This window comes from Helianthus annuus, chromosome 3 (assembly GCF_002127325.2).
Source record: "Helianthus annuus cultivar XRQ/B chromosome 3, HanXRQr2.0-SUNRISE, whole genome shotgun sequence".
Taxonomy (NCBI): Eukaryota; Viridiplantae; Streptophyta; class Magnoliopsida; order Asterales; family Asteraceae; genus Helianthus; species Helianthus annuus.
The window spans coordinates 69,146,411-69,173,036 of record NC_035435.2 but is presented as its reverse complement, the minus strand read 5'-3'; the positions used below and the strand labels follow the sequence as shown (position 1 = coordinate 69,173,036).

The 26,626-nt window shown below is 42.2% G+C and overlaps 5 non-coding genes and 2 pseudogenes across 5 annotated transcripts; all 7 read left to right on the top strand.

Moving 5' to 3' along the window:
• The first annotated feature begins 6,052 nt into the window (after positions 1-6,052).
• On the top strand, positions 6,053-6,171 carry LOC118491037. Its single transcript, XR_004890262.1, has one exon. It is a non-coding gene; the product is annotated as a 5S ribosomal RNA (ribosomal RNA).
• Positions 6,172-6,565: 394 nt separating this feature from the next.
• Positions 6,566-6,684, top strand: LOC118491071. The gene has a single exon (XR_004890294.1). It is a non-coding gene; the product is annotated as a 5S ribosomal RNA (ribosomal RNA).
• A 368-nt stretch (positions 6,685-7,052) lies between these two features.
• Positions 7,053-7,171, top strand: LOC118490740. The gene has a single exon (XR_004889990.1). It is a non-coding gene; the product is annotated as a 5S ribosomal RNA (ribosomal RNA).
• Positions 7,172-7,565: 394 nt separating this feature from the next.
• LOC118490729 lies at positions 7,566-7,682 on the top strand. The gene has a single exon (XR_004889979.1). It is a non-coding gene; the product is annotated as a 5S ribosomal RNA (ribosomal RNA).
• A 395-nt stretch (positions 7,683-8,077) lies between these two features.
• Positions 8,078-8,196, top strand: LOC118490762 (annotated as a pseudogene).
• Positions 8,197-8,592: 396 nt separating this feature from the next.
• On the top strand, positions 8,593-8,708 carry LOC118490773 (annotated as a pseudogene).
• A 393-nt stretch (positions 8,709-9,101) lies between these two features.
• LOC118490718 lies at positions 9,102-9,219 on the top strand. The gene has a single exon (XR_004889968.1). It is a non-coding gene; the product is annotated as a 5S ribosomal RNA (ribosomal RNA).
• The last annotated feature ends 17,407 nt before the right edge of the window (positions 9,220-26,626 follow it).

Genomic DNA, 26,626 nt, shown 5'->3' with positions numbered 1-26,626 from the left:
TTCCGTTTAAACAATGAAACTATGTTTGGTTTTAAAAATTTAATGGATGATTCTTGCATGTTTTTAATTCATATAGCTTTGTTATGATTAAGCTATGGTATTAAGAAGTCACACCAAATTAACCACGCTTCCGCAAAGCCAGGGTGTGACAACAGGGAGGAGCAGGTCGTTGTGGGCATGGATCATGAATGCTTGTTAAACATTATAACATTACACACTTAATACTTATGGATTGGGTTTTTACATTTATGCTTCCGCCACACTTGATTATGTTGGTTTTGATAAACACCTTTCGTATTGAAGGATAACTATTACTACTTACTTACATGTTCAATATGATTGGTGGCTTGATTCTGGTCATGTCACGCCTCCAAGCGGTGGTACTCCGCGTGTGGATTTTTTTGGGGGTGTGACACAACATAAGTGAGAAAGGTTCGCGAATAGCGCGATGACAGAAGAGTGTAAGCACATAGGTGTTCTCAAGCAATAACAAGTAATGAGCAATGTAATCTAAGCATACTACGAGCAAAGTTCTATGCAATTCTAGCATGTAGGCAATAAACTTAAACCTTATTACCTAGGATGTTGAGTCTTGCACGTGGAGCGAAGCGTCGTTGTGGATCGTTGAGAGCACTGTTCTGGTTATAGTCTGGTTTTAATAAAAACGTTTTCCCCATATTAAAACCAAGTTCTCTATAACCTGGCTCTGATACCAATCTGTCACACCCCCAAAATCCACCTGCGGAGTATCACCGCTTGGGAGCGTGACTGACCAGGATCAAGCCACCAATCATATAGAACAATATATATAGTAAAAGTAATTGCCATTATACCAAACCAAATCCATATGAAAGGTGTTCCAAAAACATAAGTAAGTTATCATTGTTTAGCGGAAGCGTGTAAATAAAACCCATCTTAATAATGTATCAAATGTCATAAAGTGTTTATCAAGACAATCATGATCCAAGCCCACAACGACCAGCTCCTCCCTGTGCAAGCTCCATAAATCTAACGACCTGCAAGGCATGTAACAGAGGATCAACAACTTGTTGAGCGAGTTCACAGAAAGTAAATGCGTAATAGTAAGTTCGTATGTAACATGTGGCTCTACCGGGTCGATTGTACGTTCTATTGGTGGGGGCTTCCCACGTTGTATATCCACTAGACTATTCGTAACCATAAGTGTTCTACATATCCCGAGAACAGTAATACGTACAAGTTTACGTAGGTTTTACGTAAGTAATCCTTCACAACCGAGGATAGGGGTACGCTGGGGTTTACGTAGGCTTTACGTAAGTGCCTGACACAACCGAGGCAGTAGTGAGTATAAGTTCACGTAGGTTTTACGTGAGTATCCTTCACAACCGAGGATAGCGAGTAGCATAAGTATACGTAGGTTTTACGTATGTGTCCTGCACAACCGAGGACGATGGTATGGTAGTCTAGTAACAGTGTATGTACGAATCTAGTCAATCTCATTCCTTCAATCCCATTCCCAAGCCCTTGGGAATCCCATGCCTTAGTAAGGGTGTGAACTCACCTTGGTTTGCTCGGTATGTTACACTATGTGCTCACGAATACTCAATCACGTCCTATAGTATGCATGTATACATAATCAGTTAAGTTCTCACGGATTTCGCATGCAACATATGTCACGAAATTTCTTTAAGCAATCATCATCATGCAACGCATAACAGTTATATTTCACGTTCATCGGTCAATTCTAACGTAGTTAATCAATAACACACTTTATGGATCATCAGGCTAAACAACAGTTGCATGTTTCACAATCTGACGAGTATAACATAGTCACACTTAACAGGTTCAATCATGTAATAACTAATAACATACTTTCAGCTTCACTTAAACATCATACAAAGTTAGACAGAGCCTTGCCCTATTCAAAACTCGGACAGACAAGTGGGGGGGGGGGGGGGGGCTTCCCCTGTTTAAAAGTCGGATCGAGTGGCAAGGGTTAAAAAAACTCGGACTAGGGGGTGTGGGGATCAAAAACTCGGATCACATGGGTGGGTGAAAGTCGGACCCTTGTGTCCTTTGCATAATTCGGACATCATGAAGCCAAAAAGGTCGGACTAATCACCACCCCACAACCTCGGACCCTTGGACACTAGTTAAAACTCGGACATACATGAGAATGAGGAAGCTCGGACCTTTATTAGGTGATGAAGGTCGGACATGGGTAAGGGGCAAAACTCGGACCCCTTACACACTTATAAAATTCGGACAACACTAAAATGAAGTAAACATCGGACCCTTAATCCCTATAAAAGTCGGACATCTTGATGTCCCTATAAGTCGGACCTTAGGGTTCTTATAACAAACAAACTCAGACAATGTTCATGCAACAAAGGTCGGACAACACGTGATTATCAAATAATTCGGACAAGTTATTAAGTATAATACTCGGACTTTATTCATGAATCAAAACTCAGACCATCACAATCACAATTGTAACAGTTACACATACATTCAATCAGTTACGTTCTTATTTTCTACGATCTGGAAACCTAAATTTCATTGCATTGCATTGCTAACATCAATTCAACATCCAACCATTCTATCATTCACAGGGAATCGATTAAACAACTATTCAATATCATTATCATCATAATCCGAATCAAATCAAGAATCGCAGAGTATTATATGAAGAACTAGGGTTTTTATGAACACCTAATCAAGAATCAAGAATTGATAATAATCAAGAAATCAATTAGGGTTTACAAGTACTACAATGATCAATAAACAATTACCTTGAATGATTCTAGAGAAAATGCGGAATCGAAAGTGATGAATAGCTTGCCAATGATGATGGTGATGATTGCTAGAGAGAACCAAAGAAGTGAAAGTACGTGCTTTGTTTTGTGTGCAAATGATTAGTGAAAAGGGATTAGGGTTAAGTATCTCTAGGATTTCACTAATTACCCTCTACCTCCCTAAGTATCATATTTTACACATGTACACCATCTCATAACCATTTCATAGTTTCACCACCAAGTTCATGCATTTGACAAGTCTATCACAATTAACACATAACCATGCACAAACACGCAATACACTTCATTGAATCAAAACGTATACAATTCCATAGCAATCAATTGTGCAAATAAACAACTAAACAATAAATGAGCGTGCAATAAATGCGAAATAGGAATCTTGGAAATTCGAGTTGTCACAAAACGCATTTTGGCCGAAACTACGACTCGTCACTGAGCCTAGATAACGTGGAAATCAGTAGGTATAGTCACTAGGGACTATAACCATCGTTATTACGCTCACGTTATGAAGTTCAAACAAACTTTGCATTGACCATAAACTGGTCAATGCAGAAAGTCAAACGCAGTTTGACTTTAACCCTAAAACGAATGAAAAACGCGAAAGAATACTTACAGAAGGTCCCCGCAAGATTTAACCCGATTCGCTTTCAGGTAGGAAGTATATACTTCCACTTAGAAAGCTTTGAATCAAATTAAATGTGGGAAATGAATGAAGTTGGGTTGGGTATTTATAGATTTCCTTGAACCGTTAAGATCGTTTGTCGAAAAACGTGATTTAATCTCAACCGTACACATGTGCCCATGGTTTTGTAAAACCATGGGAGCCCCTAATATGAGCCCATAGAATTGTAATAACCATTAAATATCAGCCCATGGTATTGCAAAACCATGGGTTTAAAACCATCAAATCTCAAAAGTGGACCAAGTTCAATGTATCTGCCAGAAATTTCAAAAATGGTCCCTACACTTGTAAAACTTGATTGTTTTGCACTTTTAAGCCCCGTTAACCCCATTTCAAGGCTCTAAAATAAAGTTAAATTATAGGGAACTTAAAATATGCTCAAAAACATCTTGGATGTCGGTTTGTTTGGTCGTACGGTTGCGTTGTTCGGTTAATTACGACGGAAATCGTAATGAACGCAAAAACAATCCAAATTACGCGACGAATGGAATTTTATTATGCCAATAACTAAAATAAAATATTTTAATGATTACATAAATTTTTGGATGTCCGGATATATTCAGGACGAAAGATATGCGCGAAAATGCAAACTTATGCACTTTTGACGCTTTTAGTCTCTATTGATCAAATAAGTTTATTTTAGCATATCGAACCCCTCAAAGCCTATTTCTAAGCTATGTAAAGGATATTAGGGTATGTTTAACTTATGATCAAGTTCCAGAATGTTCGTTACAGTACGAATCGACATACTTTCGCAGTTTGTCGAATTTAGTCCCTGTAAGCGAATAAACTTGATTTCGGCACACCAAACCTTCCAAAACTTATTTCTAAGTTATGTAAAGGTTATTTAAGGTATGTTAAGCCTATGTCACTATTCCGGAGTGTTTGTTGCATTAAACTGGTTATATTTACGCAACAATGCACGTATAACCTTCAAGAAAGCGATTTAGAGCCCGAAATCAAACAAGAATTGATATGTGCAAATGATACACATTTTTATACAAATCCCAAGTATGAAATACAATATTTCATTGGTTTGGTATTTTTGTTTGATGGTTGAGGTGACACAGATGTCACACCTCTGGTGTAGCTTACGGCGCCGACTGCTCCTACAATATAACTCATGCATTTAATGGGCACTTGATGATGTTTTATGCTATGCTATCATGGGATTTCGGTTACATCTGCATGAGGAATGAAAATTGGGTATATTTAGACACTTGGGGACTTGAAGAAATCTATCTTATCACTTATCTTTCATCTAGACTTTGTTGCTTGTAATTGTGTTGAACAATTTTCTCTTTTATTTGATTATGATGTCGCTTCAAGCCATGCGTGGCTAAACACTCTATGGTCATCCTAGGTTGAAGGTTTGTTGGAGACAATTGTGTTTTGATTCCATATTTCTAGAATGGTAAACTTTATCTATGTCTTGTTTATTATGGTGTGTGATTGCTTACTTGTAAAATTTTTGATTCTTATGATATTCTAGTTTGAAACCATACGTTCTTGGTGCCGTTGGCAATCGAGATATCATGGGTAGAATTAGGATTGGGTAAGGGTGATTGGTCATCGGGTAACAACCTCACGTTCTAGGAATCTGAGTACTTCGTTCCCTTTTATCACAACAAGTAATTACACATGAACTATGTCTATGTAGTTCTTTCTAGTGGATGATAGCACAAACGTTGAAACAAATCGGAAACTTAGGATGGTCATTTGTCTCTAAATTGTTTACAAACTCAATTCTCATTTCGCAAATTAATTAGTAATCTTAGTTTTAAAAACCAATCCAATTAAACCAACTCGTGAATTTTATTTTATATGCAACTAGATTAATTTAGTTAAATAGATAAACTTCAAAATAGCACATTTTCCACAAACTCCCTGTGTTCGATACCCACTTACCGCTATCTATTTAGTTGTATTTGGATTAAATTTGATTGTGACCACGACATCACGTCAACGGCCCCGTGTGCAGAAGCGTATTTGTACAATCAAGATTTGCTAGATTCTAAGAATCTTAGCGTTGAACACGGCTCGTGTTGAGCTGGGCGCGCCCCCGTGTTGGGAATAGAAGCTTCTACAACTTTGTCTTTTCTGCAGACACCTGGCCACGCCCTCGTGTCCGCTGGGCACAGGGCCGTGGTCAACCTTCTGTTTCTTGTTTTTGCTTGGGAAGATGCTGTCGAGGGGTCGGGCATGCCACGTTTATTCATTTTCTTTGTATTTATGTTAGATTTTGCTGCATATTTGTTCCTTTTGTTCATTTAAGCTCATTTAGTCCTGAAAATACAAAAGGAAGACAGCAGCACACTTTTTCCAACATTAGTACTAAAAAAGGATTAGTTTTATGCCTTATTTGACGTAATTTATAAGTTGCATTTTACACACATCAGCAAGCGTGAGAGATTATTGACATGAGTGGCCGCTTTTGTCAAATGAAAGTTTTGACGAAGGCGTGCGCGCGCACGGCGGGCCCGAGACGCGTAACGTAGGCCACACATGAGAGCATAGGTGGGCATGGGATCAAGGCGTGGAAAGGTATAAAGGAATAAGGAGCTGGTATTCTTTCGGTTGCGATCATACCAGCACCAATGCGCCGGATCCCATCAGAACTCCGAAGTTAAGCGTGCTTGGGCGAGAATAGTACAAGGACGGATGACCCCCTGGGAAGTCCTCTTGTTGCAACCTTTTTTTTCATTTTTTGGTTTATTTTATTTACTAGTCGATGTATCTTTTGTGTAGCATCCGAGTGGCCGTTGATGTGGGGAACGGGGCTACAGGGTACCCGGAGGCGCGGTTTTGATTAGACACGATTTACCGTGCCGAAGGCCCGTCGGCACGGGAACCGGATATGGGGAGACGGGCCCGCTCGTAGGCGTTGGCCTGACTTGTCCTTAGTTTATTGCCAAGCGTGAGAGCTTATTGATGGGAGTGGCCGCTTTTGCCATAGGAAGACTTTGACGAAGGCGCGCGCGCGCACGGCGGGCTCGAGACACGTAACGTGGGCCACACATGAGAGCATAGGTGGGCATGGGATCAAGGTGTGGAAAGGTATAAAGGAATAAGGAGATGGTATTCTTTCGGTTGCGATCATACCAGCACTAATGCATAGGATCCCATCAGAACTCTGTAGTTAAGCGTGCTTGGACGAGAGTAGTACTAGGATGGGTGACCCCCTGGAAAGTCCTCGTGTTACAACCCCTTTTTTTCATTTTTTGGTTTATTTTATTTACTAGCATCCAAGTGGCCGTTGATGTGGGGAACGGGGCTATGGGGTGCCCGGAGGCGCGCTTTCGATTAGATACGGTTTACCGTGCCGAAGGCTCGTCGACGTGGGAGCCGGATATGGGGAGACGGGCCCGCTCGTAGGCGTTGGCCTGACTTGCCTTAGTTTATTGGCAAGCGTGAGAGCTTATTGATTGCCGCTTTTGTCAAAGGAAGGCTATGACGAAGGCGCGCGCGCGCACGGCGGGTCCGAGACGCGTAACGTAGTCCACACATGAGAGCATAGGTGGGCATGGGATCAAGGCGTGGAAAGGTATAAAGGAATAAGGAGCTGGTATTCTTTCGGTTGCGAACATACCAGCTCTAATGCATCGGATTCGATCTGGACTACGCAGTTAAGCGTGCTTGGGCGAGAGTAGTACTTGGATGGGTGACCCCCTGGGAAGTCCTCGTGTTGCAACCCGTCTTTTTCGTTTTTTGGTTTATTTTATTTACTAGTCGCTGTATCTTTAGCGTAGCATCCGAGTGGCCGTCAATGGGGGGAACGGGGCTACGGAGTGCCCGGAGGCGCGCTTTCGATTAGACACGGTTTACCGTGCCGAAGGCTCGTCGGCGCGGGAGGCGGATATGGGGAGACGGGCCCGCTCGTAGGCGTTGGCCTGACTTGTCTTAGTTTATTGGCAAGCGTGAGAGCTTATTGACGGGTGTTGCCGCTTTTGTCAAAGGAAGGCTTTGACGAAGGCGCGCGCACGCACGGCGGGTCCGAGACGCGTAACGTAGGCCACACATGAGAGCATAGGTGGGCATGGGATCAAGGCGTGGAAAGGTATAAAGGAATTAGGAACTGGTATTCTTTCGGTTGCGATCATACCAACACTAATGCACCGGATTCCATCAGATTCCGTAGTTAAGCGTGCTTGGGCGAGAGTAGTACTAGGATGGGTGACCCCTGGGAAGTCCTCGTGTTGCAACTACTTTTTTTCGTTTTTTGGTTTATTTTATTTACTAGTCGTTGTATCTTTGGCATAGCATCCGAGTGGCCGTTGATGTGGGGAACGGGGCTACGGGGTGCCCGGAGGCAAGCTTTCGATTAGACACGGTTTACCGTGCCGAAGGCTCGTCGGCGTGGGAGCCGGATATTGGGAGACGGGGCCGCTCCTAGGCGTTGGCGTGACTTGTCTTTAGTTTGTTTGCAAGCGTGAGAGCTTATTAACGGGAGTGGCCGCTTTTGTAAAAGCAAGGCTTTGACAAAGGCGCGCGCGTGCACTGCGGGCCCGAGACGCGTAACGTAGGCCACACATGAGAGCATAGGTGGGCAAGGGATCAAGGCGTGAAAAGGTATAAAGGAATAAGGAGCTCCCATTCTTTCGGTTGCGATCATACCAGCACTAATGCACCGGATACCATCAGAACTCCGCAGTTAAGCATGTTGGGGCGAGAGTAGTACTAGGATGGCTGATCCCCTTGGAAGTCCTCGTGTTGCAACAACTTTTTTTTCATTTTTTGGTTTATTTTATTTACGGGTCGCTATATCTTTGGCGTTGCATCCGAGTGGCCGTTGATGTGGGGAACAGGGCTACAGGGTGCCCGGAGGCGCGCTTTTGATTAGACACGGTTTGTCATGCCGAAGGCTCGTCGGCGTGGGAGCCGGATATGGGGAGACGGGCCTGCTCGTAGACGTTGGTCCGACTTCTCCTTAGTTTATTTGCAAGCATGAGAGCTTATTGACGGGAGTGGCCGATTTTGTCAAAGGAAGGATTTGACGAAGGCGCGCGCGCGCACGGTGGGCCAGAGACGCGTAACGTATGCCACACCTGAGAGCATAGGTGGGCATGGGATCAAGGCGTGGAAATGTATAAAGGAATAAGGAGATGGTATTCTTATGGTTGCGATCATACCAGTACTAATGCACCGAATCCCATCACTCCGCAGTTATGCGTGCTTGGGCGAGAGTAGTACCAGGATGGGTGACCCGTTGGGAAGTCCTCGTGTTACAACCCTTTTTTCGTTTTTTGGTTTATTTTATTTACTAGTCGCTGTATCTTTGGCGTAGCATCCGAGTGCCCGTTGATGTGGGTAACGGGGCTACGGGGTGCCCGGAGGCGCGCTTTCGATTAGACACGGTTTACCGTGCCGAAGGCTTGTCGGCGCGGGAGCCAGATATGGGGAGACGGGCCCGCTCCTAGGCGTTGGCCTGACTTGTCCTTAATTTATTGGCAAGCGTGAGAGCTTATTGACGGGAGTGGCTGCTTTGGTCAACGGAAGGCTTTGACGAAGGCGTGCGCTCGCACGGCGGGCCCGAGACGCGTAACGTAGGCCATACATGAGAGCATAGGTGGGCATGGGATCAAGGCGTGGAAAGGTATAAAGGAATAAGGAGCTGGTATTCTTTCGGTTGCGATCATACCAGCACTAATGCACGGTTCCCATCAGAACTCCGCAGTTAAGCGTGCTTGGGCGAGAGTAGTACTAGGATGGGTGACCCCTTGGGAAGTCCTCCTGTTGCAACTCTTTTTTTTCTTTTTTTTGTTTATTTTATTTACTAGTCGATGTATCTTTGGCGTATCATCCGAGTGGCCGTTGATGTGGGGAACGGGGCTACGGGGTGCCTCGAGGCGTAGCATCCGAGTGGCCGTCGAAATGGTTTTTGTGAGTCATCGAAAAAAAGGTTCTTATAACGTGGTGTTAACCTGAGTCGATTGTCAAACCAATGTTACAAGAGAGTTTTGTTGGTCAAATAGGATTTTAATTAGAATTTTCAGAAAAATTTCCATTTATTCCAATAAGTTTGTAAGAAAATCTCGTTTTTTACAAAATGTTTAAATAGTTCAATAAGTTTTAATTAACATCGATCCCCACATGGCACCGTTCCACGAAAGTTTGTCAATATGGCTAAAACACTTATATATAGGTAGTACCATCGGCGTATCCACCATGTTTTAACCATATTGCTTCTGTCCCTTGAAGCGTTGTCATGTGTGTCGATGTGATATGGATAGATTTTGCATTCTCGGTCCGAGCGATTGGTTGGACCAAGTCTGTGAGGGAGATTGATCAACTGAGCGACGAGTCGTTTACGAACTTAGTTTAGCGATACGAGTGTGCGAACGAGTCGGCGATTGAAGCATCGAGGTAGCGATAAACAATGAGCGATAAGCGAGTCACGATAGGCAGTGAGCGTTATACGGTAAGCGAAAAGCGGTAGGCGTTAAGAGAACAACGATACACAATAAGCGATAAGCGAACAGCGAATAGTGAAAAGCGATAGACGATAAACGTTTAGCGATAAGCGAACAGCAGTAAGCGACACGCGTGAAGAGATGCGCAATGAGCGTTAAGTGATACGCGATAAGAGGGAGAAGCGACGTGAGTATCGAAGCATTGAGATCGACATAAGTGATAAGTGTTTTAGTGTTTAAGCGTAAAGTGATAATGAGTGCGAGGTAGATTCTAGCGAATGTGCGATCGCGTGCGAGTAGACTTACGAAAAGTTTAGCGATGACGCGTTGAGTTCCGATGAGATGTTACGCCTTGCGAATGAGTTTAGCGTGTTGAAAACAATCTCAATAGTATAAGAGGTCTAATAATGTTCAACTCTACATGGCACTTTCTTCACAAGACTTTGGTTAGCATGGCGAAGCACTTATATATAGGAAGTACCAGCGGCGTATCCACCATGCTTCCACCACACGCCTCTGTCCCGTGAATAGGTGTCACACTTTGTCGACATGGTTAAGACGCTTATATATAGGAAGTACTAGTGACGTATCCACCACACTTAACCATGCTTTGAACGTTATAGCATCATTGGAACTTACTACGATCTCCGTGCACTGACCAAAATAATCCTGTGTGCACCCGTGATTAAGTTGTTCCTTGCACGTTTATCGTAACTTATTTCAAGGACGCATAGTGAGGGTAAAACACATTATATCGTGATATAGTATATAGTATTAGTATTATTGTGTTGTGTGAACTTAGACTAAGTGTAAGAATGAGAGAGAGAGAGAGAGAGAGAGAGAGAGAGAGTCAACGTTACATCGAGTAATAGAATAAGTACACAAGAGTTTTCATCAAGTTTAGCATCATTACAACGTTAATCTACTCCTGGTTGGTGTTTGGTGTAGTAGACTCCTGCTTGGATTGCGGTTGTTGCTGAAGCCGTGGTCTGCGTTGACGGTGTGCGGGGGGGGGGGGGGGGGGGGGGGGGGTGCCAGCGTGCCTTAAGTTCGTGGCCCAGTGCGGCAGTGATGGGTATGGTGACCAAGACAGTTGCAATTCGCGCAATAGCGGCAGTCGGCTTCTGGCTGGTGGTGATATGTACACTTCAGACACAGGGGAAGCGTTCCAGTGTAGGCGCGCTTTTGGTGAATTGGGGCTACGCGGAGAGGCTCTGGTTGCAGCAGTTCAGTTGTTGGAGAGTTTAGGCTTGAGCTCCTTTGTTTGCGGCTGGGCTAAGCATCTTGCGGCGGTGCGGTGTCCTCAGGGGATTCATCTGAGGATTCGCTGGAGGAATCGTCGGAGGAATCATTAGAGGAATCGATGACTGTTACTTGGTTAGCCTTTTTGATAGGATTCTTGGAGAAGAATCCATCCAAGACTCGTTTGTCGTTGATTTCTGCGGCTAAGCGATAGGTTTCTTCGATGGTAGCAGGTTTCGCAGCATCGACAAAATCGCCCACACACTCTGGTAAGGCACGGATGTACTTCTTGATAGCCTTTGCGGGAGTGCCGACTTGGCTTGGGCAAATAATGCTAAGCTGTTTGAACCTTACTATGAGGCCGTGATTGTCATCGTCGATTTGCTTGATTTCCCAAAATTCATTCTCTAGCTTCTGGACTTCGTGGGGAGGGCAATACTCTTCCTTTATGATCCCTTTCAGCTCGTTCCAGGAGAGAGCGTAAGCTGCATCGTTCCCACGTTTGTTACGTTCGGCTGTCCACCAGTCGAGGGCTCTTGATTGAAATACTCCTGTAGCGCATGTGGTACGAAAATGCTCGGGGCACCCACTCTGACAAAGGGTCACCTCGATGGCATCAAACCACTAGAGTAGTTGAAGTACACCTCCTTCACCTGTGAAGACCATCGAGTCACAGGCTTTGAAGTGTTTGTAGTAGAATGTAGACTGCGGCGCGTTGGTCTGAGAGTCCTATGAAGTTCGAGAGTTGCTGAAAGATTGAACCTGTGCAACGATTTGAGGAATGACCCTGGCCACTTCCTTGGCCACAAGGGAGGCGATCCTCTGATCGGCGCTTCGTCTGGCTCTTATCTTGGCTGTACGTCTCGAGGTAAAGTCGTTCGAAGACATCTAAATGAAGAGAGATTTGGAGTGAGATTCAATCATAATAAATTTTGAGTATGCGATGCGATTGAGCGCGTTTAAAATTTGTTGAAGGTAGTATAGTAATACGTATTCACATAGGAGCCACATAGGAGACACGAGATTTCTAAGTTCTCACGTATAACACATATAGTCGTATAATATATATATATATATATCCTTACGTACATATATGTTTGTATAGATAATCGCGAGGACGCGACGGAGAGAGAGAGCGAGTTATTAGATTTTAGTTTTGTTGCAATCATTCGGCTTTTGTTTTAGATTGCGATGGTTGTGTGAGTTGTGCGTATAAAGCGGGGAGCGAAAAGCGATAAATCGACAAAGCGGTAAAGTTGAAAGATCGATAAAGCGTAAAATTGTAAGCATAAATTCGATGAAGCGTAAAATCGTAAACTCGTAAAATTCATTGATACGTAAAAATTCGACGATTGCGGCTTTAAAATAGATGGAGTGTCTGGGGTGTTAGACATTGACTACCCAAAGTGATTCAACTATCCCTAACAAGTTCAGACACACGCGTTGGCCTGATGGGCTATGCTCTCACTGGGCTGCGGCTACCGCTTCGTCCTTCTAGTTACAACGCGGCTCGAGTTGTTGGTACACTCGAGACTTTGGTGAGAGCTTTTGAAAACCATTTTAGAGAGTGGAACGGGTTATTAAGATGCGGGTTTCACCCCTGACTTAACAACTTCGCTCCTAGTTGTGGTTGTGCTCATCGAATAAATTCGGGAGTCCCACTAGATAGAAATGGAGATTTCCGCTGAGATGTGGATGTCACTCCTAGCTCAACGAAAATTCTCGTGCTTAGAATAATGCGCTGAGTGAACGATCTTGTCGAGAGTTCTTGGTTATCACACCTATTCTCGACTCAATCACTCGTTGGTGTTAGGCGAGTATTGTAAAACGTGTGTATTGTGTTAGCCTTAGGAAAGGAAAATTATGTTTTCAACCTTAAGAAAGGCGTTATCGTACGAAGCTGTATGTGCGGGAGGTCGTACGAAATTGTAGCTTTCGCGAGTTCGAATGAGAGTATAACAGCACTTTGGCTCGTACAGAAACCCTACCGGTTTCGCACGAAGCAACAGGCCAGCTGTCAAAGGTAGGTATTTAGACTATAGGCTAGGTCAATTCTAAGACAACAAACCTGGACTAGGTCGAGTCTTTCCTAATTCCCTATAGTTATGGCTTTGATACTAATCTGTCACACCCCAACTGATGGCGGAATCATCGGGGCGCGGCACTAGGCGAATCAGATTGCTCAAGAGAATCCATAACAACTATTTAGTGACGATATTTAAAGTGTTCATTATCCTATACTAACAAACAATATATCAGTAAACAGTCATACAGATTTTTCATGTTCTCTCAAACAATACAAATCCGACAACCTAGATGTATTGTGAGTTTCTAGACTTCCTAGCTTGATTTCGAGATAGCCTGCGATTAACCTGCAACATACGTTAAAGCGACGTCAATACAAAAAAGTATTGGCGAGTATACAGGTTTGACATGGTAAATAAAGTAGATAGAGTGCTACGAATTTCCACATACATAAACAAGATACACAACATATACACTACACACAAATACTACCAGCTAAGTCACTCGATGCTAGCTAAGTGGGATGTCGCGAGTAAAAGTCCTAGCACATATGTATCAAGCATCACGTGTAAATATATGTGACAGTAATTCGCATGTGATAATAGTTTTGATAAGTGCGTTTTAGATATGAACATAGGTTGCACCCCAAAGTGTGTTTAAAGCATTAAAAAGGGGTCAAGTATACTCACAGAGAGTACTTAGTGAATAAACACAGTCTTGGATTAAAGGGAGCGCTTGAGAGATTAGCCTGATCACAGTACGATAGTGTAAGTGTTGAACAGTGCGTAAAACAGCGTGTCGGTGAGATGAACGATCGGATGGTGGCTCGATCGGATGACCGTCCAGACGGATGGTCATATGGACGGATGACCATTCGGTTGGTTGGTCATTTGATTGAAGAAGTGTATTGAACAATGTTTGAACTTTTGAAGTTTTCGTTGTAGTATAGTTCAAGTCATTCGATCGGATGGCCATTCGATCGAGAAGTTGAAGTTTTGAGCAAATCGTTTAAGTGTGGAAGGTTACAAAGGAATAAGTCTCCTGGTCGGATAGTCATTCGATCCGATGACTATTCGATTGGAAGTGTGATACCCTTTGAAGTTTTGAGAAATTGTTTAAGTAAGTTCAACACCTGGTCGAATAGTCTTTCGAATGGATGGTCATCCGATCGGACGACTATTCTATCGGTGACTTGATGTTTTGCAATTTTTTTAAAATCAGCTAAGTTGAAAAGTTTTGCGGTTTAACCGAGACGGTGTGATTACGTGTCAAAAAATATTTGCGAAAACCGAGTTACAATGAGGTACAACAATTGTATCAACACCACAAAGCAAGGCACAGTTTCCCAGGAATGCGCAGGAGCATTGATTGCATGCATTGGCCATGGCGGAATTGTCCTACCGCATGGCAAGGAATGTATACGCGAGGCGATCAAGGACATCCAACAATAATTCTAGAAGCTGTTGCGTCTCAAGACCTATGGATTTGGCATGCTTTCTTTGGGATTCCAGGTTAGAATAACGATGTCAACGTTCTACAAAATTCCAAGGTTTTTGACAATGTTATAAAAGGGACCGGTCATGATACGAGGTTTCCGGTTTTGGAAGTGGAGTACAGACGCGGGTATTATCTTGCTGATGGAATATACCCACAGTACTCTACAATGTTAAAACTGTTAGGCATCCGTCAGATGAAAAAAGAAAGAAATTTGCCAAGTTTCAAGAAGCGGCGAGAAAAGATATTGAATGGTGTTTTGGTGTTCTCCAACAAAGATGACATATTATTGAAAACCCAGCACACGCTTTTACATCCAAGAAGTTGCGATACTGTATGTATGCTTGTATTTTGTTGCATAACATGATCATCGAAGACGAAGGGCATGCAATTTGTGAGTATTATGAGAATGCGGTGGAGCAGAATAATGTTCCGGTTAGCGAAGAACAACAAGATTTAAACAGGTTCTCGTTATATAACGATTTCACACATGCCAATCTTCAATCGGACTTGATCGAACACATTTGGAATCTCGAAGAAAACAACGAGTAGTTTTTTATTTATTTTTGTTGTATTTTTTTTAATGTTTAGTTTTTTTTAAATGTAACTTTAGCTTTTTATTTAAATGTAACTTTTTATTTTTATTTACTTTGTTTTAATTATTTAACTAAATAAAAAAAATAATTAAAAAAGAGGAGAGGACTATCCTCCACACCCTTAGGTAGTCCATAAGGGGATGGTCCTCCACCCTGCTGACGTGATGCCTACGTAGTGAATAGTCCCCAAAAAAACTACCCAAACCACAGGTCTAAAAGAATTACCTTTAACCTACACCCTTTTTAGTCTGAAAAGGTATGTGTAGGGTCTATATTAAGTTGTGACAATTTCCAATGAATGTGACAGGTCATTAAAGAGTAATAAAAGTTGGTAATCTCTATTTGTGAAGAGTGTAGCTTAAAAAACTGACATTTGTGCTCGCATGCATTTTTATTTTAATAAAAGTAGTTTCACCAACTTTTTAGTGGTGTAAACAAAATTTCCTTCTGGACATGGTTAAAAAGAAAGTTTGGCTTTATTATAGTAGGTTAAAACTTAAAAGATGTGTCTCACATTAGTTTTAAAAGCATGCTAGAAGTCTAGTGAAATGCATTTTCTAACTAATAGCTTAGATAAATATTAACCCACTACCATAAGGATCACTTAACAACAACTCATCTATCCAGTCGTTGGAAATGCTCGACGATGAGGAATAATTCTGCTTAGTGTGTGAGGTTTACTCGGCCCTCCTATTGTTAGGGATCCTATAGTTTACCTTCCATCCTAATCAGTTTTGTTATTTTCATCCATTCGCCTTCTGGGTCTGTGGTCTTCTGATTTCTTTTCTTGGTGTGTCTGCCTCAGCCAAAGTCCAGATCTTGATTGCTTAGCAGGTCTGTTATCGGTTGTGGCTATCGGGATAGCTAAGCTTGATCGATACGAATCCTGTTAACCTTTAAAAATCAGTTCTCTTGGTGCCGGAGGAGTATGGCGGGAGCTGGTGTTGACAATGGAGACACACCCTGGTCAGAAGTCCAATATCGGAAAAACAAGCGAAACTGTCCAGACGGTGTTGAGATGACCTTCCTGGTGCAGAATCTCCCTAATGGAGTATCTAAATCCTTGCTATGGAGAGCTTTCCAGCCTCACGGATTCATAACAGATGCTTACGTCGCTCATAAAAAGGATGCTAGAGGAGGTTGCTTTGGTTTTGTTAGGTATGTGGTGGTTGGAAAACTTAATGAGGTTCTAAAGAACATGAATACCGTCAAAATTTATGAAGCAAAGCTTACTGTTACATTGGCTAAGTATGATAAGAATCATAAGAGATTCATATAAACCTCTGAACTAAGGGGTGAGGAAATTTGGAGGCCTAAGGAATCCGACCAGAATCATGTCCCAAACCCTATGATGGATAAGTAGCCGAACGAAGTCGGTCCGTCAAACATGGCGTTCCGTTACGGAGGTGTCTCGTTCGCAGATTTATTCCGAAACAAGGCCGATGCTAATGAAAATAGGAAAGTGGTGGATATAGAGTGCAGGGGTGCACTTTACCCTAATCATTGCATCATGAGGGCAGTGATTTGGGAGGCGATTGACGTAGCTGTGGTGGAAAAAATCCAAGGAATATTGGACCGAGGGGGATATAATGAATGTCCGTTTAGTTACATAGGCGGCCTCAAGCTCATGGTTCTTTTTAGAGAAAAAAGACTGGCTTTAGAGTTTATCCAGAGAAAGGAGGAGTTGTGGGGAGATTTGTTGTCCTCGGTAGAGCTGTGGGAAGGTGAACAGCTGGAGTTCACTAGGCTAGCTTGGATTAAAATTTTGGGAGTCCCACTCCAGCTTCGAAAAAATGAGTATTTTGATAAGATTGGAGAAGCCTTTGGGAAGGTCGTTAGGAAGTCAGAATTTTCATGGGATGTTCCGGATAATTCCGGTGCAACTTGTGGTGTGATAAAAAGGTCGGGGTTGAGGATAAAAGAGGAAATTGTAGTTCGGTGGGAAGGAAAAGATCTCCTAGTGTGGGTTTTGGAGGTCGAAGACGAAACGTTACGGTCATCTTTTGAAGCTTTGTCTTTTGTAAATCGTGAATCACCGGTTGCCTCTGCTGCGTCTGTGTTTGATGAAGAGGTGGAGATGGAGGAGGGGGAAATCCCAAAAGAGGTACATGTTGCTCAGATGGGAAACGATGGGGCGGCACCGGAGATGATTCATGAGTCGCCGGGAAATGAAGAGGTGCTAAGTGGCATGGGGTGCATGATTCATTACGACATATGCATGGGGAAGAGGTAGGCGTCGACCAGGTAGGGCAGACACCTAGGAGAGAGAATAATTTGTCTGGGGATTTACAAAAATCTTGGGAAAAAGTGATTATCGAACTGGTGGAAGAGTCCGGTGGAGGGGAGTTGAACGGTTCGTGTATGGGTAATCAAGTGTCACCTCGAGACCTAGGTCACTCTTTGCATGCCTTTCATGGGGAATTCGGATCAATGGGAGATGTCCTAAAAGAATGCAATTATGAGTAGGGACCACGATTCTCATGTGCAGCAAAACAAAGTTGGGCTAGATAATGGTTTTAATGGTGGAAGTGCTAGTGGGGTTCATGGGCCCACATAGCCAGTTGATCCAACTCCACTAATTGCGTTGGGTAAAAGGCCCAGAAATACTAGAAGTCCCCCTTCTGGAGGTTCTACCCAGGGACCACCCATTCAAGAATTTTTCCAAAATCAGTTGGGGGAAGATAATAATTTTGACCTTGATGTGTGTAAAATGCAACATATAAATTACATTAAATGAGGCATAAAACTAACCCTTTTTTGTTGGAAAAAGTGTGCTTTTGTCTTCCTTTTGTATTTTCAGGACCAAATGAGCTCAAATGAACAAAAGGAACAAATATGCACCAAAAACTAACATAAATACAAAGAAAAGGAATAAACGTAGCATGCCCGACCCCTCAACAGCATCTTCCCAAGCAAAAACAAGAAACAGAAGGCTGACCGCGGCCCCATGCCCAGCGGACACGGGGGCGTGGCCAGGTGTCTGTAGAAAAGACAAAGCTATAGAAGCTTCTATTCCTAGCACGGGGGCGTGCCCAGCCCAACACTGGTCGTGGTCAACGCTAAGATTCGCAGAATCTAGCAAATCTTGATAGTACAGATACGCTTCTGCACACGGGGCCGTGCACAGCGAACACGGGGGCGTGTGGAGCCTAATACAGACCATTGCAATTAATGAAGAAAGAGAAAGACGATGGACACGGGGCCGTGTCCAATGGACACGGGGCCGTGTCCGGGCTTCTGTGCAGGCTATAAATAGGGGTGCTTGGTTCACTTCAAAGGCATCCCTTGGCAAACCACCTCTCTCCCACTTCACCACAACTCCACCACCACTACAACACCCACATCCACCACCATCATCCATCATTCACCTTAGAGTGTGTGTAGTAGTCACGGGATCCAAGATTGATAGCAAGAGTTCTTGACAATCAAAGGCCATGTTTGCCTAAGTCTCTTACATCACTTGGTGAAGACAAGCATTTAATCTAATACTTTTGATTTTTAATCTTTTCGCACTTTTTATTTGGTTTTGTATTAATGACTTTAATAACTAGTTTATTATGTTGAAGGTTAAACTTCCTTATCATTTGTCCGTGGTGTCTTGGCATTATTTTACTGTCTATATAAAATATAAGATTTTCACCTTTCATATCTCTACGGTGTAAGAACTCTCGGTAAAACCAACACCCTTATAAATAGGTTCCGACACCCTATTATAAAAATATCCCAATATGTATTATATTATATCCCGTATGTGAAAACCAAGCCCGAAATACGTTATAGTATTAAAATAAATTAAAAACAATAAATATTAAGTTGAGACGGGCCGCGTAGACCCACCCCAACCATTCACGCGGGCCGTATGAAGGTGTAAACCGGATTCCTTTGATTTCTTTAAGTTGAAGCGGGCCGCGTAATAGTTCTCGATAGTTAACGCGGGCCGCGAGTGACCTAAGTTGTGGCGCAGCCCTGAGCTGACACGTGTCAGCATCGTGTCAAGCCTAGTGGTGATCCGGACAAGCTACGTTGACCTAGCTTTGACGCGGGCCGCGTAAGCCTTGTGCTTATTTTACGCGGGCCGCGAGAGACCCAGATTTCAGGCCTATATAAGAAGGCAACGGGCCTTCATTCTGCTCGTTCAAATTTCTTTTCTCAATCTTAATTTCTGAATAGTAGAAGTTATAGCCAGGCATTATACCCCCCTAAATAGCGAGGTTCTGCTACGATGTAAGTATTATAACCCCTGGAGACGTATTAGATACGCTGCCCGATTGATCTAGGGTTCTGTAACGGCTGTCGTGGTTCTGCCCGACGTAGTCGTTGGAATGCTGTCTCGGGGAGGGTATTACTAATGTTAAAATGGGTTATTATACTAACACACGTGCATTTGTGTAAATTATAGATTATTCCCAGGAAATCATTGCTGAAAACCCTAAGACAGCAATGTGAGTTGATCCACTTTTTGTAAACCTTTTGTTAATTGTTTTTACAAAATCTTAAATACCTTTCCATGTGAATAACAGTTATTGAGTATTTGTAAGAATACAATTATCGTGGGTATGTTGGGGTTTTGTATACAAAATTTGTTACCACCTGATCAAGGAGTAACATTTCCACAAGTCAGGTCTGACAGTACCGACGGGTGATAATTGATATAACTTGGAAACAAATGTAATTGCGGGATCGCCCTCAATACTGTTCACTGTGACTTTTTATTTAAACTTGATTAAACTGGGATTCACTCACCAGTATTTCCACTGACAAAATGTTTTTAAAACGCGTTTCAGGTAACAAAATGTGAAAGCCAAATAGAAGCCAGCTAGACAGCACTGAAGGCTTAGAAAAATGGCAATAAAGTTACCTAAGAATAAAATAGATGTTTTTATTAAAGAAAAATAGGATTTATTCCCATGAAATGTGTGTAATGAAAACTTGGGTTTTACCCATGTATTTAATGTTATAAAACGTGGTGGTTTACTCTGATTAAATATTTCCTAACTACGGTCCTGATGAAAATTTCCGCTGCCAAATTGGATAAATAAACGTGATACTACCGAAACTGGCTCGCGGCCGCCCGTTCCCGGGGACTAGGGATCGGGGGTTGTGACAGAAGGTGGTATCAGAGCTATGCCACTGATTCAGCTACAGAAGTGTTCTGCTGACATCAAAATTCAAAGTGTTAGGAAATTATGGAAATACATGCATAATTGTATTTTCTTGTTATGTGTTATCTGACTATCTGTTAGTTTACAGTATGAGCGACCAATGACCATCTGACGCGTACCGTCAATTGTATGGTTCGCCTAGAAGCGAAGGCACCTCCTCTTCTCAGCCTGCCCTCTCAGGGTACTCTGCTGATACGAAAGAAGGAATCTTTGTGTTTAAGGCTCAGTCTGAAGAGCCATTTCCTCAGAAAAAGAGGGGATGGTTCAGTAGGGGAGCACACGAGCGTAGGAGACGTATGAACAAGTTGCAGGAACAACGAGTGTTAGCCTTAGCTAAAAGAGAAACCAATGCCTATGCCCAGGATATGCTCAATAAGGGTAGAGCCAATATCCACATTTTAGCAACCACTGCAGCTGACCCAAACCTGGAGCAAATGCTAGCACCCCAACCACAACCACCAATTCTTGATCAACCCATGGAGCTAGAAAACCCTGAAAACCAAATAGAAATGCCTGATCACAACCCGGAGGAGATACCTAGGGTACCTGCACCAAATCCCCTAGACCTAAACAATTACGACCCCTGGTGGGACGATGTTAGGGACTACGTGCAACAAAACCCGATACAGGAAAATGTGCCAATGCCCAATCTAGGAGCCTACCCAGGGTTAGATCCTCAAGATCCCTATAACATTAGTGATGCATACATTAGGGAGATCTTAGAGAATCCCTACCCATACCAGGCCCCTATCCCTCCGTACCAGGAACCTGCACCCCAGATTCCAAACCCAATCCTAGAACCTGCACCTCCAATGAGTGTAGAAAACGTACAAGAACTTAGGACTTTCGGTGAGGAAATTTTAGAAAGCAGTGAGAGAATGAGACAGGTGGGAGAGCGTCTCGTATGGAAATACGACGAGCGCAATATGGATTTTTGGATTAATCCATATCCCTGAATGTGATGGTGGGAACGGTAGTAGTAATAATAATAAAATAATAATAATAATAATATATGTGTGTACGTGTTAGAAAAAAAACTACGGATGCATACTATTAGTATTGTAACTTTACATTTCAGTCGGTATTGTAATTTTAATTTCAGTACCGGTGTGTAATGATGCATACTATATGAATAGAGTAAAAGTCGCAATGCTCGACGCTTTTGGCTAAAAGTGCGTGTCATGTGATTGGCTATATTCAAATATTATTTGTGATATTAATATTTGGTAAATGTTTAAAATTCAGATGGCCGACGAGGGAAATCAAGATAATCTGAATAACGATAACCAGAGTAACAATAACGTGGTTAACGAGAATCCGAACAACAATGGAAACCAAATGGATAATAGTGCCGTTCAACACATAGTGGCACAAGGAATTATAGATGCAATGCCATTTATTATTCAAACAGTTCAAGAAGCGAATAATAAAAGTAAGCATAGCAGTAAGCGGCCAATTGAACCAGAACACAGCGTGAACAATGGACTTGTACTTCAAGCGCCCATTCCCAAAAGAAGAAGAACCATGCCATATGGTTGTTCTTATAAAGAATTCTGGTCCTGCAAACCAATAGAATTCTCGGGCAATGAAGGACCCATTGTAGCCCTACGCTGGATAGAGAAAACTGAGGCTGTTCTGAAAATAAGCAACTGTGCTGAAGAAGATAAAATAATGTTTGCTTCGAATCTGTTTAAAAATGCAACCTTAGAATGGTGGAACACTATCCTCCAGTCAAAAGGAAGTGATAGGATTTATAACATGGACTGGGAAGAGTTCAAAAATATGGTAGAAAGGAAGTTCTGCCCTCCCAATGAAAAGGAACAGATAGCAAATAAGTTTCCGAACCTTAGAATGACCGGGGTAGATAGTAAGGGTTACACTACCACATTCTTTGAATATGCTAGGATAGTACCAACCCTTGCATCACCTGAGCCGGTATTAATCTCCCGTTACATCTGGGGATTAATTGGAGAAATTAGACATGTAGTCAAGGCAGCTAGACCCCAAACCATAGAAGAAGCTGTAGAACTAGCTAATACCTTGACAGATGAGTTAATCCGTACTAGAGAAGAAGACCAGAGGAGAAACCTGACCCAAAGGCTTACTCAAGAATTCCGTTCTGGGAATTCCAACCGTAGGAATGTAGGTTCTACCTCTGCACCATACTGCAGGATCTGCAAGAAGAAGCATTCTGGAAAATGCTCCACTCACTGCAATTATTGTAAGGCACCAGGACACAAGGAAGAAGATTGCAGGAGAAAAACCAGTAATGGAATGTGCTTCAACTGTGGAGAAAAAGGTCATATCAAGCCAAACTGTCCGAAGTTAGCCCCAACTGCAAACAACAATAACACTAAAAATGCCAGAGCATTTGTTCTAACTGCAGAAGAAGCCAAGATGATCCCGGACGTCATAGCTGGTACGTTTTTAGTTAATGATATTTTTGCTAAAGTATTATTTTACTCTGGTGCAAACCAAAGTTTTATTAATACTTCGTTTTGCAAACTCCTAAATCAGTCATTAACTAAACTACCACAAGAATGTCTCGTAGAGACAGCAAATGGAGAAACCGTTAGGATTTCTGAAATCTTGCAGGGAGCAAGAATAGAAATTTTTAATCAAAAATTTATTGCAAACCTTTACCCAATGAATCTGGCTGGATTCGATGTTGTGTTAGGAATAGATTGGTTAATAGCTAATAAAGCCAGTATTTTATGTGATCAAAAGTCAATTCAAGTAAAGTCACCAAAGGGTGAAAAGATCACAATTAAAGGAGATAAACCATCTAGATCCACTAAATTCATCTCTGTGATGAAAACTGCAAGCTATATAAGAAAAGGATCTATAGTGTATTTGATTTCTATAATCACTAACACTAAAGGAAAAGAATTAAACGACATTCCAGTAGTGTCCCAGTTTTCAGATGTCTTTCCAGAGGAATTGCCAGGACTACCACCAGATAGGGAAGTTGAATTCAGAATCCATCTGCTACCAGGGACAGCACCAATTGCCAAAGCACCAATTGCCAAAGCACCTTACCGATTGGCACTCGCTGAAATGCAGGAACTGAAAAAACCAATTAGACGAATTGTTGGAGAAAGGATTTATACAACCAAGCTCATCGCCATGGGGAGCACCGATTTTGTTTGTTAAAAAGAAGGACGGATCAATGCGTATGTGCATTGACTACCATGAATTGAAAAAAGTCACGATTAAGAATCAGTATCCATTACCGAGGATCGATGATCTATTCGATCAACTTCAAGGAGCTCGATTTTTCTCTAAAATTGATTTAAGATCGGGATATCATCAATTAAAGGTACAGGAGGAGGATATTCCTAAAACCGCATTCAGAACAAGGTATGGTCATTATGAATTTACTGTCATGCCATGTGGTTTAACCAATGCCCCAGCCGCATTTATGGACATGATGAACCGAATATGTAAACCATATTTGGATAAATTCATAATTGTCTCATAGATGATATCCTAATTTACTCTAAAAGTAAAGAGGAGCATGCAAAGCACTTGCACTTACTTCTAAGTTTATTAAGAAAGGAAAAGCTTTATGCTAAGTTTTCAAAGTGCGAGTTTTGGTTAGAACAGGTACAATTCCTTGGACATTTAGTTAATCATGAAGGAATTCATGTGGATCCAACAAAAATCGAGGCAATTACTAAATGGAAAACTCCTGAGTCACCAACTGAGGTTAGAAGTTTCTTAGGATTGGCCGGTTATTATAGAAGATTTATCCGAGATTTTTCTAGAATAGCCATTCCCTTAACCAAGTTAACCTGTAAATCTGTTAAGTTTGAATGGGGACCAAAACAAGAAGAAGCATTTAGAATCCTTAAGCAAAGATTAACCCATGCACTCATACTAGCATTACCAGAAGGAACTGAAGACTTTGTAGTCTATTGTGATGATTCCAAGTTAGGTTATGGATGTGTATTGATGCAACATCAAAAGGTTATAGCTTACGCATCTAGACAGCTTAAGAATCATGAAGAGAATTATTCAACCCATGATTCGGAATTAGGAGCCATAATTTTTGCCCTTAAGATTTGGAGACATTATCTTTATGGTAGTAAGTTTACCGTATTCACAGATCATAAGAGCTTAAGGTATGTTTTTGGGCAAAAAGAGTTGAATATGAGACAAAGACGCTAGATGGAATTGCTTAGCGATTATGATTGTAATATCCAGTATCATGCAGGAAAAGCCAATGTGGTGGCTGATGCTTTAAGTCGAAAGTATCACGAAAAGCCAAAAAGGGTACGTTCTCTTAAATTAAATCTACAAGTAGATTTAAATGATCAGATTAGAGAAGCACAAGAATCAGTAATCAAGGAAGATACTGAATACGCAAATGGCTTTTCTCTCTGGCTCCTAGGCGATTTTGGCGATCTTTTGTAGAAACCCTAGTTCTTGTTTCTTCAACCTTAATTTTGATCTATCTGGGTTAGGTATTGGGGTGTTGTCGATCCTTCAGAGTAAGGTTCTAGACTTCAATCCTGGTTTCTAATCTTTTGCAATCAGAGTTAGGGTTTTCGTTTCGTTTCTTCTCATCTAGGGTTTCTTTGCCGTGTTGCCGTGAGTTTAGATTGTGTTGGTATTGCTTGTGTTGGTGATTCACGTTGCATGTTTGTTGCCGTCTAGGGTTTCTTTGCCGCGAGTTTAGTTTGTTTGGTCTTGCTTGATTTGTTGATTCACGTTGCATGTTTTGCTGCCGTCTAGGGTTTCTTGTTCAGGTTCTTGCATGGAAAGAAATCGCGACAGTAGTTTGGAGGATCTAGGGTTTAGGTCCTTTTCGGAAAGAATGCATGAGGATGTGTTCATTACATCCAAGGGTTCGATTAATGTTCAAGATATGCGTCAAAGTTCCTCCTCGCTGAACAAACCGATGCGGATTGATGGGAATCCGTTGATACCTCGTCGAGGTGTTGTGCCGAAAGATCCAAAGGTCATCAATGTTATTGATGAATTGCAGAAAATCACGGTCCCAGTTCAGCTGCCTATGAACGGCTCTAATGATCAGGATAATCAGCATGGGAAGTCGTCGGTGTCATATGCTGATCCGGTTCAGAACTTATATGCGGATAAACATCATGAGGATCAGGTTTCTTATGCGCAAAAGGTGAAGTCGAACGCTAAGCCTATGCGTGAAGTAAATTTCAGGAAGATGCATTCGATGGAATCTCATCAAGAAGCTGATATCGTGATTCCGAAGGAGGTGGTCAAAACAGTGCGGGACAGGTTTGATAATGTTTTGTTTGGCTATTTTCTGGGAAATAGATTACCATTTCCGGTTGTTGAGTACTATGTCAAGAATGTATGGTCGAAATTTAGTTTTGCTAAAATCATGATGAATGCGGAAGGTTTTTTCTTTTTCAAATTTGATTCTAAGGAAGGAATGAATAAAGTTTTGGAGGGTGGTCCTTGGCTGATACGAAAGGTTCCACTTTTCCTCAATATCTGGTCTCCTTCGGTCAGTTTGAAAAAGGAGGGAATAAAGTCGGTGCCTATTTGGGTTAAACTTCATAATGTGCCTATTTCCATTTATACGGATGATGGGTTGAGTTTGTTGGCATCGAAGATTGGTAGTCCTAAGAGATTGGATAGCTATACGACGGATATGTGTGCGGACAGTTGGGGTAGGAGCAGTTTTGCTAGAGCCTTGATTGAAGTTAGCGCGGATGATGTTCTTAGGGATCATATAGTAGTGGCCATTCCGAAACTTGATGATGATGGGTTTATCATGGAAAAGGTTACGGTAGAATATGAATGGAAGCCACACCGCTGTGCTAACTGTTGTATTTTTGGTCACAATGACCAGAATTGTCCTAAAATTGTTAACGAAAATCCGAAACCAAGTGTTAAGCAGGTTACTGTTGATGATGAAGGGTTTGTCACGGATAGAAGGAAAGTAGCAAAGTATGGTACAGGGCAGAAAAAACAAAAAACGAAATTCGTTTATAGGCCAAAACTGAATAAAAATGGAGCGAGTACGTCGGGTACAAAAAAGGATGATCGTGCGGGTGTTAAGGATAATCAAGTTAAAACGTCAAATGCCTTTCAAGCGCTCAATTCGGAAGATACGGAGGTGACTGATACTAGGGCTGGAAAACCGAATGGGGATGAAGGAAATAGTCTAGACGAGGTTATGGAAGGGACTCCTACGGAAATGGCTAATTTCATGGCAAATGACAAGCAGGTTGAT